The 14142-nt window shown below is 50.8% G+C and overlaps 1 protein-coding gene across 1 annotated transcript in view; it reads right to left on the bottom strand.

The window, feature by feature from the left end:
- Positions 1 to 374: 374 nt before the first annotated feature.
- Positions 375 to 14142, bottom strand: part of LOC138365994 (uncharacterized) — a 23738-nt gene continuing 9970 nt past the window's right edge. The window contains exon 3 of the mRNA XM_069326712.1: positions 375 to 480. The gene's annotated coding sequence lies outside the window, so the exon portion shown is untranslated. The remainder of the gene's footprint in view (positions 481 to 14142) is intronic.

The following is a 14142-nucleotide window of genomic DNA, read 5'->3' as shown; positions in this document are numbered from 1 at the left end:
CAGACACAACTAGGTGAGTACAACTAGGTAAATACACACACACACATCAATAGTCCCAAACATACTCTAACATGTACAAACACACACCCACCCAGAAGCACAGACCACCAAACATACGAGTGAGTACATGTGAGCCATATACTCACTCATATAGTACATGGAAATACTGACTCATGTATGTTGGGTGGAAATACTACCCCAACATCCCCCTTTGTACCTATAAAGCAATTTTTTATATTTTTTTCCCCGACACTAAACACAAATTTCACTAAAATTCGTTTTTTGAAATTTGTTTTTCTCCTTGTAGAAATGGGTCGTAGTGCTGGCAAAAGGTTCTTCAATTGGCTCAAAGATTTCATTTATGACTGCAGCTGCGGCACGAAGCCGGCTGAAGACCAGTCCCCCCAGGACCTGACGCTGCCGGAGCACCAGGACCTCACGCCCCACCAGGAGAACCAGGACCTCACCCCCCACCAGGACCTTCCACTGCAGGAGGACCAGGACCTCACCCCCCACCAGGACCTCCCACAGCAGGAGGACCAGGACCTCCCACAGCAGGAGGACCAGGACCTCACCCCCCACCAGGACCTCCCACAGCAGGAGGACCAGGACCTCACACTCCACCAGGACCTCCCACAGCAGGAGGACCAGGACCTCACACTCCACCAGGACCTCCCACTGCAGGAGGACCAGGACCTCACCCCCCACCAGGACCTCCCAGTGCAGGAGGATCAGGACCTCACTCCCCACCAGGACCTCACACACCACCAGGACCTCCCACTCCACCAGGACCTTCCACTGCAGGAGGACCAGGACCTCACACTCCACCAGGACCTCCCACTGCAGGAGGACCAGGACTTCACACACCACCAGGACCTCCCACTGCAGGAGGACCAGGACCTCACACTCCACCAGGACCTCACACTCCACCAGGACCTCCCACTGCAGGAGGACCAGGACCTCACTCCCCACCAGGACCTCACACTCCACCAGGACCTCCCACTGCAGGAGGACCAGGACCTCTCATACCACCAGGACCTCCCACTGCAGGAGGACCAGGACCTCACTCCCCACCAAGACCTCACACTCCACCAGGACCTCCCACTGCAGGAGGACCAGGACCTCACACTCCACCAGGACCTCCCACTGCAGGAGGACCAGGACCTCACCCCCCACCAGGACCTCACACACCACCAGGATCTCCCACTCCACCAGGACCTCCCACAGCATGAGGACCAGGACCTCACTCCCCACCAGGACCTCCCACTGCAGGAGGACCAGGACCTCCCACTGGAGGAGGACCCGGACCTCCCACTGGAGGAGGACCAGGACCTCACCCCCCACCAGGACCTCCCACTGCAGGAGGACCAGGACCTCCCACTGCAGGAGGACCAGGACCTCCCACTGCAGGAGGACCAGGACCTCCCACTGCAGGAGGACCAGGACCTCACACTCCACCAGGACCTCCCACTGCAGGAGGACCAGGACCTCACCCCCCACCAGGACCTCCCACTGCAGGAAGACCAGGACCTCCCACTGCAGGAGGACCAGGACCTCCCACTGCAGGAGGACCAGGACCTCACACTGCAGGAGGACCAGGACCTCACACTGCAGGAGAACCAGGAACTCACCCCCCACCAGGACCTCCCACTGCAGGAGGACCAGGACCTCCCACTCCACCAGGACCTCACACTGCAGGAGGACCAGCACCTCACACTGCAGGAGGACCAGAACCTCACACTGCAGGAGGACCAGGACCTCACACTGCAGGAGGACCAGGACCTCACACTGCAGGAGGACCAGGACCTCACACTGCAGGAGGACCAGGACCTCACACTGCAGGAGGACCAGGACCTCACCTCCCACCAGGACCTCCCAGTGCAGGAGGACCAGGACCTCACCCCCCACCAGGACCTCCCACTCCACCAGGACCTCCCACTGCAGGAGGACCAGGACCTCACACTGCAGGAGGACCAGGACCTCACACTGCAGGAGGACCAGGACCTCACACCCCACCTGGAGGACCACGACCTCACACTGCAGGAGGACCAAGACCTCACACTGCAGGAGGACCAGGACCTCACACTGCAGGAGGACCAGGACCTCACACCCCACCAGGAGGACCAGGACCTCACACCCCACCAGGAGGACCAGGACCTCACACCCCACCTGGAGGACCAGGACCTCACACTGCAGGAGGACCAGGACCTCACACTGCAGGAGGACCAGGACCTCTCCCCCCACCAGGACCTTCCAGTGCAGGAGGACCAGGACCTCACCCCCCACCAGGACCTTCCAGTGCAGGAGGACCAGGACCTCACCCCCCACCAGGACCTCCCACTCTACCAGGACCTCCCACTGCAGGAGGACCAGGACCTCACACTGCAGGAGGACCAGGACCTCACACTGCAGGAGGACCAGGACCTCACACTGCAGGAGGACCAGGACCTCACACCCCACCTGGAGGACCACGACCTCACACTGCAGGAGGACCAAGACCTCACACTGCAGGAGGACCAGGACCTCACACTGCAGGAGGACCAGGACCTCACACCCCACCAGGAGGACCAGGACCTCACACCCCACCTGGAGGACCAGGACCTCACACTGCAGGAGGACCAGGACCTCACACCCCACCTGGAGGACCACGACCTCACACTGCAGGAGGACCAAGACCTCACACTGCAGGAGGACCAGGACCTCACACTGCAGGAGGACCAGGACCTCACACCCCACCAGGAGGACCAGGACCTCACACCCCACCTGGAGGACCAGGACCTCACACTGCAGGAGGACCAGGACCTCACACCCCACCAGGAGGACCAGGACCTCACACCCCACCTGGAGGACCAGGACCTCACACTGCAGGAAAACCAGGACCTCACGCCCCACCAGGAGCAGCAGCTCCTGCCACGGGTTGAGACAGCAAATGAGTCTACTGCAAGTATGAACTCTCTAGCCCCAGGGGTGAGCAACTGGCCCCAGGGGGCGAAGAGCGGGTCCCAGAGGGTGAAGAACAGGCCCAAGAGGGTGAGGACCTTGGGGGTGAAGATCGAGCCCCCGGAGGTGAGGAACGAGCCCCTGGGTGCGTTCTTCCAGGGGTTCGACCTCAAAGAAATTCGTCACCCCTTGGGGGTGAAGAAGGAGCCCCTGGGGGTGAAGAAGGAGCCCCTGGGGGTGAAGAAGGAGCCCCTGGGGGTGAAGAAGGAGCCCCTGGGGGTGAAGAAGGAGCCCCTGGGTGCGTTCTTCCAGGGGTTCGACCACAAAGAAAACGAGCCCCTGGGGGTGAAGAACGAGCCCCTAGGTGCGTTCTTTCAAGGGTTCGACCACAAAGAAATTCGTCACCCCCTGGGGTTGAAGAACGAGCCCCTGGGGGAGAGGAACTGGCCCCAGGGTACGACGACCGGGTCCCAGCAGGTGAAGAGCGGGCCCCAGAGGATGAGGAACGGGCCCCGGAGAGTGAAGCCCCTGGGGGTGAGGATCGGGCCCTCGGGGGTGATGAACGAGCCAACTGAGGTGAGGAACGAGCCCCCGGAGGTGAGGAACAAGCTTCCGGAGGTGAAGAAGGCACCCATGGGTGTGTTCTTCCAAGGGTTCGACCACAAAGAAATTCCTCACCCCCTGGGGGTGATGAACGAGCCTCTGGGGGTGATGAACGAGCCCCTGGGGCTGATGAACGAACCTCTGGGGCTGATGAACGAGCCCCAGGGGCTGATGAACGAGCCCCTGGGGTGGATGAACGAGCCCCTGGGGTGGATGAACGAGCCCCCGGAGGTGAGGAACGAGCCCCCGGAGGTGAGGAACGAGCTCCTGGGGGTATGGAACGGGTCCCCGGAGTTGAGGAACGAGTCCCTGGGGGTTAGGAAAAGGACCCAGCGGATGACAACTGAGCCCCAGGAGATGTGGGCCCCGGCGACTAACCACCATCAGCCCACGACGGCACATCCCGCCTGGCAGCAGCCACTCTCAGCCACGGAGGTTGTCGAGAGTATCAAAGACACTTTCGTGGGAGTGAAAGAACGCCTCGTAGGCTTCAGGAACTCCGTCGTGGGTTCTGACGCAGTCGCGGGCGTCAAAGAAGGAATTCCTGAGTTGATGGAGAAATTGACGAATTCCGACCAGATGATGGATTTTAAACTGAAAATGGATGATGTCAAATACGACTTGGCTGACATGGCTGACAATTTTTCGGATAATGTGTCCGACGCCGTGTCCGACGCCGTGTCCAAGGTCATGGAAGTCGTCTGGGACACAACGAAATTTGTCACGCCTACGATAAAGAAATACACCTTCTGAGCCTCCCAGAAGGTGCTCTCCAGGAGAGAGCAGGGCTCAGGGAAAGGACCACGTTCCAGGGAAGGTCTGCGCTCCACTACGAAGGAGAACCATACTCCAGGGCAGAACCACACAGCGGGAGAGAACCACGCTCCATTGGATGTGAGTCCGAGCTCCAGTGGTTGTGAGTCCTCGCTCCGGTGTGTGTGAGTCCGCGCTCCGGTGGCTGTGAATCCGCGCTCCGGTGGCTGTGAATCCGCGCTCCGGTGTGTGTGAGTCCGCGCTCCGGTGGGTGTGAGTCCGCGCTCCGGTGGGTGTGAGTCCGCGCTCCGGTGGGTGTGAGTCCGCGCTCCGGTGGGTGTGAGTCCGCGCTCCGGTGGGTGTGAGTCCGCGCTCCGGTGGGTGTGAGTCCGCGCTCCAGTGGGTGTGAGTCCGCGCTCCGGTGGGTGTGAGCCCGTGCTCCGGTGTGTGTGAAACGGCGGTCCGGTGGGTGTGAGCCCGCGTGTGCAGAGCGTGGCTTTGCACGCGTGTGCAGAGCGTGGCTCGCGCGCGTGTGCAGAGCGTGGCTCACACGCGTGTGTAGAGCGTGGCTCACGCGCATGTGTAGAGCGTGGCTCGCGGGCGTATGTAGAGCGTGGCTTGGCCGCGTATGTAGAGCGTGGCTCAGGTGCGTGTGTAGAGCATGGCTCTCACGCGTGTCTCGAGCGTGGCTCTCGTGCGTGTGTCGAGCGTGGCTCTCGTGCGTCTGTCGAGCGTGGCTCTCACGTGTGTGTCGAGCGTGGCTCTCACGCGTGTGTCGAGCGTGGCTCTTCCGCGTGCGCAGAGCGTGGCTCTCCCGCGTGTGCAGAGCGTGGCTCTCGCATTTGAACGCGGGTTCACACCCACCGAACCGCTGATTCACCCCCACCGTAGCACGGGTTCACACCCACCGAAGCCCGGGTTTACACCCACCGGAGCGCGGGCTCACACCCACCGTAGCGCGGGCTCACACCCACCGTAGCGTGGGCTCACACCCACCGAAGCGCGGGTTCACACCCACCGTAGCGCGGATTCACACCCACCGTAGCGCGGGCTCACACCCACCGTAGCGCGGGCTCACACCCACCGTAGCGCGGGTCCACATCCACCGGAGTGCGGGTCCACATCCACCGGAGCGCGGGTCCACATCCACAGGAGCGCGGGTCCACATCCACAGGAGCGCGGGTCCACATCCACCGGAGCGCGGGTCCACATCCACCGGAGCGCGGGTCCACATCCATCGGAGCGCGGGTCCACATCCACAGGAGCGCGGGTCCACATCCACCGGAGCGCGGGTCCACATCCATCGGAGCGCGGGTCCACATCCACAGGAGCGCGGGTCCACATCCACCGGAGAGCGGGTCCACATCCACCGGAGAGCGGGTCCACATCCACCGGAGCGCGGGTCCACATCCACCGGAGCGCGGGTCCACATCCACCACAGCGCAGACTCACACCCACGTAATTTCACTTATATTTTTTTTTCGTTCTCTTGCAATGACTGGGCCTAAACACCACCAGACAATCAACATGTTTATTGCAGCAGTCGAAGGGAGATGAACAAGTTGTTGTTACGGTCTCCCTCACCCTATATCCGTGAGGGCACCATAACAACATTGATTTCTTTACTGATTCTCTGAGATGCAGGGAATCTTTTGGTATATGTGGCCTGATAAGGGAGAAATTTACATTATAAGTTTGTAGGTAAGGGGAAAGTGACGATGTCAGCTAATGTCTAGGTCTTCTTGAAGCCTCAAACAGGAGATCATTTACCTCAAAGCCTCAAACAGCCTCCGGGAGATCATTTACATATATCAGAAACAAGATAGGGCCGAGTACAGAGCCCTGTGGGACTCCACTGGTGACTTCACGCCAATCGGAGGTCTCACCCCTCACCGTAACTCTCTGCTTCCTATTGCTTAGGTACTCCCTTATCCACTGGAGCACCTTACCAGCTACACCTGCCTGTCTCTCCAGCTTATGTACCAGCCTCTTATGCGGTACTGTGTCAAAGGCTTTCCGACAATCCAAGAAAATGCAGTCCGCCCAGCCCTCGCTTTCTTGCTTAATCTTTGTCACCTAATCGTAGAATTCTATCAAGCCTGTAAGGCAAGATTTACCCTCCCTGAACCCATGTTGGCAATTTGTCACGAAGTACCTTCTCTCCAGATGTGTTACCAGGTTTTTTCTCACGATCTTCTCCATCACCTTGCATGGTATACAAGTCAAGGACACTGGCCTGTAGTTCAGTGCCTCTTGCCTGTCGTCCTTTTTGTATATTGGGACCACATTCGCCGTCTTCCATATTTCTGGTAGGTCTCCCGTCTCCAGTGACTTACTATACACTATGGAGAGTGGCAAGCAAAGTGCATCTGCACACTCTTTCAGTATCCATGGTGAGATCCCGTCTGGACCAACAGCCTTTCTAACATCCAGATCCAGCAGGTGTCTCTTGACCTCCTCTCTCGTAATTTCGAACTCTTCCAAGGCCGCCTGGTTTACCTCCCTTTCTCCTAGCACAGTGACCTCACCTTGTTCTATTGTGAAGACCTCCTGGAACCTCTTGTTGAGTTCTTCACACACCTCTCTGTCATTCTCTGTATACCTGTCCTCGCCTATTCTAAGTTTCAATACCTGTTCTTTCACTGTTGTTTTCCTTCTGATGTGACTGTGGAGTAGCTTTGGTTCGGTCTTGGCTTTGTTTGCTATATAATTTTCAAAACTTTTCTCTGCTTCTCTTCTCACCCTGACGTACTCATTCCTGGTTCTCTCTTATCTCTGCTTTCTGGTGTTCTGTTATTCCGGAAGTTCCTCCACGCCCTTTTGTTCAGTTTCTTCGCTTCCATACATGCCCTATTATACCATGGATTCTTCTGTTGCTTCTCGGATTTTTCCCTTTAGGCCGGGATGAACCTGTTTACTGCCTCCTGACACTTTTGGGTAACATAGTCCATCATACCCTGTACAGACTTATCTCTTAGGTCTGTGTCCCAAGGTATTTCCCTTAGGAAACTTCTCATCTGTTCATAATTCCCCTTTCGGTATGCCAGCCTTTTGATTCCTAGTTCTTTTTTGGGGGAGATAATTATTAGCTCTACCAGGTACTCAAAGTTCAATACACTGTGGTCACTCATTCCCAAGGGCGCTTCCATCTTAACTTCCCTTATATCCCACTCATTTAGGGTAAATATCAAATCAAGCATTGCTGGTTCATCTTCTCCTCTCATTCTTGTTGGTTCTTTGATGTGCTGGCTTAGAAAGTTTCTTGTTGCCACGTCCAGCAGCTTAGCTCTCCATGTTTCTGGTCCTCCATGCGGGTCTCTGTTCTTCCAATCTATCTTCCCATGGTTGAAGTCTCTCATAATTAGTAGTCCAGATCCATTCCTGCTAGCAACAGAAGCTGCTCATTCTATTATGTTAATGGTGGCCATGTTGTTTCTATCATATTCCTGTCTAGGTCTTCTGTCATTTGGTGGTGGATTATATATGACTACGACTATAATTTTTTCCCTCCATTTGTTACGGTACCTGCTATGTTGTCACTGAAACCTTCACAGCCCTGAATATCCATCTCCTCAAAATACCAGCCTTTTCTTACCAGCAGAGCTACACCACCCCCACCTCTTTCTTCCCTCTCTTTTCTCATAACATAATAGTCCTGTGGGAACACTGCGTTTGTTATCTTGTGTACTAGGCTGTTTCCCTTACTCCTTATACTCCCTAGACAATCTTGTAAGGGCCACCACCACCAAATTCTCACTAGCTCTCTATGACAACAAAAACGTATCACTACTGATAACATCAGTAAGACACAGGCCGTGATACAATTGGGTAGCCTGTCCGAGAGCACCTTACATATTGAGCAGCCTGATCGAAAGCCTAATAAAAGTGGATAGCCTGTTGGTGTAACCTGGTATAAAAATTGTGTAGCTTATTTTTTTTCACTTTAACTTGTGTAGAAATTTAGAATATTTTTAATATTGGTATAATATGAATATGTACTGTATTACTTATTTATGTACATTTTATTAATCTTTATGAAAAGTGTTTTAAGAAATTTTTGTGCGTGTTCTCGAGTGTAAAAAATTTACCAGTTAACAGGTAACTCTTGGTAACTCTTGACTCAGTTTCACACACATGACTATTCTCTTCTCTTTTTCCGGTCATGTCGCCTCCTTCTGAACGGAAGTCTCCTCTTCTTCTTGGAAGTACGGCTTCGGACGGTTCACACGACACACTTGCAACGCACGCAGGCAGTCCGGCTTGCTGACTTCATAATTTACCTTGCTTATTCGACTCACAATTGTATAGGGGCCGCCAAAGCGCAACTCAGTCACCCTACCCCTTCCGGGTAGCAGCATCATTACCTTAGCTTCCACCTGGAATTTCCTCAGGACATCATTCCGATCATACCAAGCGGACATCTTCCTCTGTGCTGTCCTATTGGACAGAAGCTGGTACTCAGTCACCAACTTCTTTGCCTTCTCTTGACATTCCTTGAATTTACGCATGTATTCCTCAACTGACACTAAGGCCTCTCCCGGCGTCAGCTGTTCCTTCAGCATCGATAAGGGACTTCATACCTCATGCCCATTCACGAGCTGAAACGGTGAGAGTCCTAGAGACTCTACCATGGAGTCCTATATCGCAAATAATGCTGGATACACGGCTTTGTCCGATTCCGCTCCTTGCTCGGTGCAGTATGCCCTCAACATGGTTTTTCAAGGTCGAGTGGGACCTCTCAATCGGCCCCCTGCGACTGAGGTTTGTAGGGCGAAGATCGAAATTGGGCTAATCCCCAGCTCGCAATAGTCTGCCTAAACCACTTTGACTGGAACACACTTCCACAGTTGGACTGAATCTCTTTGGGCACTCCCACCCAAGAGAAAAATCGTTGGAGATGTGCCATAATGCTTCATGAAGTTTACTGTCGTACTGGAATCGCTTCTGGAAACCTCGTAGACGCACACATAATTGTTAGTAAATAGTTGTTCCCCTTCTTTGTCCGGGGCAAGGGTCCCAAGCAGTCTATCAGCAGATGCTCGAACGCTTGTTCGAAAGCGGGAACAGGAACAAGAAGGGTCATCAGTATAGCCAATTCTGGTTGGTTAATTACCCCCAAATTCCCACTTCTTTAAGTGCTCTGATGTACGGTGTAGCGGATACAAGTGCGTACCTGCCACCTTGATGGCCAGTGTTCGAGTCCCCTGGTGGGTGTGGGTGTCTAAAGTTCTATACTTCAAACTTGTGGTTTATAAGCAAGTCTGTGCATTAAGCATGGGCACCGAGTTCTCCCATATTACAGGGTGTTATGGTTGAGGCTGAATAGAAACAATCTTCGTCCACATGGTTTTATTCTCAGCCAATAACAACAACAACAAAACAAATGTCAGGTACATGAAATATTATTAATAAGATCATAAACAAAAGAGCATCTGCTCCAAACATGCTACCTCCAACATCTGTAGGAGGTAGCATGTAGTGGATACATGCCAACACTCCCAACATTCCTCCCCTTTTAAATAAACTTTATCCCTACAGGTTAAGTCTATCAGGCGGTCGTATAACTCTTCCTGATTTTCTCAACTGGGAGTCCTGACCTGTTACTTCTGGGAAACATTCTTCTGAATTACTCCTTGTAGAGTCCATAGGGTTAACTGTATCCCCATTACCCTCTACTGCCCCTTGCTCTGCCTCCCGGTCTCCTGCAGGTGCTGCTATCCCTTCATTATAAGGATGGCTATCACTAGTTGCCCCACCCCCACCTGAAGGGTCTTCAAAATTCCCTGTGAACCTTGGCATGAGCTGATCTGCATGCCTTTTCCAATTAATGTTCCCAAAACTCTGCACTTGCACAGTGAAATTCCTGCGGCCCAGGACTTCCCTAATTTTACCTTCAACCCAAGACTGTCCTTCCAAAATTCCTTGCATATACTGCATCCCCCTCATTAAACAACAATTCCTCTCCCTGAGCCAACTGACTGGCCAAGCTAGTTACCGATTTCTTTATCGGGATCTGTCTTTACTGCTTCCAGGTGCACTTTTAAGTGTCTATTAAACAGTAATTCAGAAGATTTACCAGTAGTAGAATGAACAGTTTTCCTTTGATTATATAAAAATCTACAAAGCCTTGTATTAATAGTACCTTCCGTAAACCGCTTTAACCCTTCTTTCAAGGATCTCGCTGCTCTCTGCTAGACCATTTGAAGAAGGATTATAGGGGGCAGGTGTTACATGTTTAATACCATTTTTTCGAGAAAAAAAATCCTCCATTTCCACAGAAACAAAATAAGGAGCATTGTCTGAGACAATTATATCTGGCAATCCAAAATTACAAAATGTTTTCCTTAGTAATTCACAAGTTACAGATGATGTGGTGGAATTACACACATGCACATCCAGAAATTTGGTGTATGAATCCACACCACCAGGTAATATTTGTTATCCATAGGTCCCGCATAATCTACATGAAGTCTAGACCAGGGTTTTCCAGTGCATGGCCAAGAAAGTACTGGGGCCTATGGTTTCAGATAATTCTTAAAGCAAATATGACAATTTTTTGTTACCTCAGCAATATCCTGGTCTATTTTTGGCCACCAAACCCAACTTCTAGCTTCTGCTTTCATAGCATTTATGCCATTATGGCCTACATGCAGCTGTTCCAAAATCTTACATCTCAGTTCTCCAGGCACCACCACTCTATTCCTATACAAGAGTACATCCTGGTGAATACTAAGGTCAGCCTTCACTGCAGCATACTCTGACAATAACAAATTATCATTCCAACCATATTTGACATTTTTCAACAACAGACTTAATTTAGGATCTCTACCAGTAGCCTTCCTAATAGTCTGGAATGAAATATCCTCAAAAGACATAGATTCCACCAGGTTAACATACTCCACTGAAATACTGGAATTTAATTCTTCTGTCACAGGAAATCTACTTAATGCATCAGCTACTACATTATCCTTGCCTGGCTTAAACTCTAAATCATACTCAAACTGCGAGAGTAGTAATGCCCATCTTTGAATTCCAGCATTGGCATTAACTGGAATCTGCTTACCTCTGCCAAACAATCCTAGCAGGGGCTTATGGTCTGTTCTAGCAAGAAATTTCTTCCCCAGCAGAAAATACCTCAGTTTTTTTTACAGCATATACCAAAGCTAAGGCTTCTTTATCTAACTGAGAATAATTCTGTTCTGCAGGAGATAATTTCTTGCTAGCAAAATATACTTTATCCTGACCATCTACTTCCTGTAATAATACACACCCCACTCCTACTGGGGAAGCATCTACCTCCAGTTTTAACGGGAGTCTACCTGTAAAATTAGTGAGCACTGGAGAATTGATCAATTCCTGCTTAATATTCCTGAATGCATTTTCCTCTCTTGCTGCCCACTTAAATCTAGCCCCTTTTTTACACAATTCATATAAGGGTGCTAATTTTGTTGAAAAGTTCTTCACGAACTTACAAAAATATGTAACTATCCCAACAAAAGACTGTACTTCCCCAACTGATGTTGGGGCTGGGGCATCTACTATTGCCGCTACATTTTTGTGAGAAGGAGTAAAGCCCTTACCTGAAATATGGTACCCCATTTATTCAATGGCCTTGATCTTCAACGTTGTTTTTCCCTTATTAATCTTCACATTGTGCTTTTGCAAAAGATTCAAAACTTGTTCTAATCTAGCATTATGCACTTCCTCATTCTCCCCACATACAATAATGTCATCTAAAAAACTAGCCACACCTTCAATGTTTACTAACAACTGGGACATGAATCTCTGAAAAATTGCTGGAGACGAGGAGAGTCCAAAAGGAAGTCTTTTATACTTAAATAACCCCTTGTGGGTATTAATCACTAACAATTTCTGGCTCTCCTCCTCTACAGGAATTTGCAAGTAAGCATCTTTCAGGTCAATCTTAGAAAAAATTGCCCCCTTGCAGACCACTGACAACAACTCATCTATCTTAGGTAAAGGGTACTTCTCACAGTGTATGCGGTTGTTCAGTTCCTTGAAGTCTGCACAGATTCTCAAGGATTTCTGATCTGCCTTCAACACTGGTACAATACTGGCTGCCCACTCACTATGTGTAATTGGCTCTAAGATGCCTTCTGCCACATGCTTTTCCAGGGCGAATTCTACCAATTGCTTGTAATGAAACGGCACTGTTCTTGCCTTGAAAAATTTAGGTGAAGCCCCACTTTTCAGGTGAATTTTTGCCACCATGCTATTAATTGGCTTATCTGCCTCCACTTAATATTTATCTAACATTTGTTCGGCACTTTTAATTGTTTTAACTCTCAACAATTCATCTAGGCCCGCCAAGAAAATTCCCACTTTTTCCATGAAATCCTTACCACATAGGCTAGGATTATGTGAATCCACTACATAAAAATCCTGGACAATTTCTTTTCCATTATAACCTACTTTTGCCGACACCTTGCCATAGACTTTAATCGGTACATTATCATATGCACTTAATGATTTTTTACCTGGTTTTACATTCAGCTGCAAGGTATCTGCCCAATCTCTAGACAATGTTGACACTGCAGCACCAGTGTCCAGTTCCAAGGGAACTAACTTCCCATTAATTACAAAATTCACCACTTATGACGTCACTGAACATGCCTTTTCTTTCACCGAATATAGTCGGTTTTCCTCACCAGCAGCTTCTTCAGACTGGTTACCTTCCTCTACTGCCTTGACCACAGTACCACTACCTCTTCTTCCTGCATTCCCTGGTCGTCTCCTCTCCCAGGCCATGTTGTTCCTGTTCAGATATTCCCTACACACTCTCTGCAAGTGTCCCTCCTTGTTACAAAAGTTGCATATATAGGCACGAAACTTGCACTTGCTACTTATGTGCTTGTATCCACAGTGTTGACATCTGGTCTGGCCCTGTACGACCATAATTTCCTGAGTAGAAGTCATACTTCCAAAAGCCCTTTCCAGGTTCAATATCTTCTCGAGCACTGTCCATGAAGTCATCGATTGTAGATCCAAATTTTCTGCCACCAGGTTAGGGAAATAATTCTCGTTTTCCACTGCCATGAACAACTGGTCCCTAACCCTGCCGTCCAACTGTGCTCCGAAGTTGCAGTGGTTAGCCAAAGCTTCCAATTTCGCAAATAAATCCTGTACGGATTCCTGCTGCTTTTTCGTCCTCTTCTGGAAATCCATCAAACTCCTGTGATATGATGGTTTCACCACATACTGACATTTAAGAAGGGTAATCAGGTCTGCATAGGTCTTCGTATGAGGTAGCTCAGGTGCACACAAATTTCCGAGAACACTATATGCTTCGGAACCCAGTGAAACTAAGAGTGCTGCTTTCTTGTTGGCGTCCACCGTAATCTTCAGGTACTGAACGTTTGCTTCCAGCAGGCTGAGCCACAGGTCCGACGAGATCTTGACAGTGTTGAAACATTTGGTTTAAGGGGAGAAAATAAACATTTGCCCAGGGGGAAAAAATGAAAATATTTGTTTAGTAGTGTTATGATCTCATGCCCACATCGACACACACACACACACACACCACACACACACACACACACACACACACACACACACACACACACACACACACACACACACACACACCACACACACACACACACACACACACACACACACACACACACACACACACCACACACACACACACACAGCAAAAAAGTTTGTCCCAGTCCAAAAGGAAAACAGAGAAATGAAGATGAGAAACCCATGGTTTAATCAAAGATGTAGGCTAGCTAAGCAGCAAAGTAAAAGGGCATGGAGAAACTATAGGAATAACAGGACACTGGAGAGCAGAGGAAGATACCAGAATGCCAGGAATGAATA

This window comes from Procambarus clarkii, chromosome 18 (genome assembly GCF_040958095.1).
Source record: "Procambarus clarkii isolate CNS0578487 chromosome 18, FALCON_Pclarkii_2.0, whole genome shotgun sequence".
Taxonomy (NCBI): Eukaryota; Metazoa; Arthropoda; class Malacostraca; order Decapoda; family Cambaridae; genus Procambarus; species Procambarus clarkii.
The sequence above is the reverse complement of the archived record's forward strand: the minus strand, read 5'-3'. Positions and strand labels throughout refer to the sequence as shown.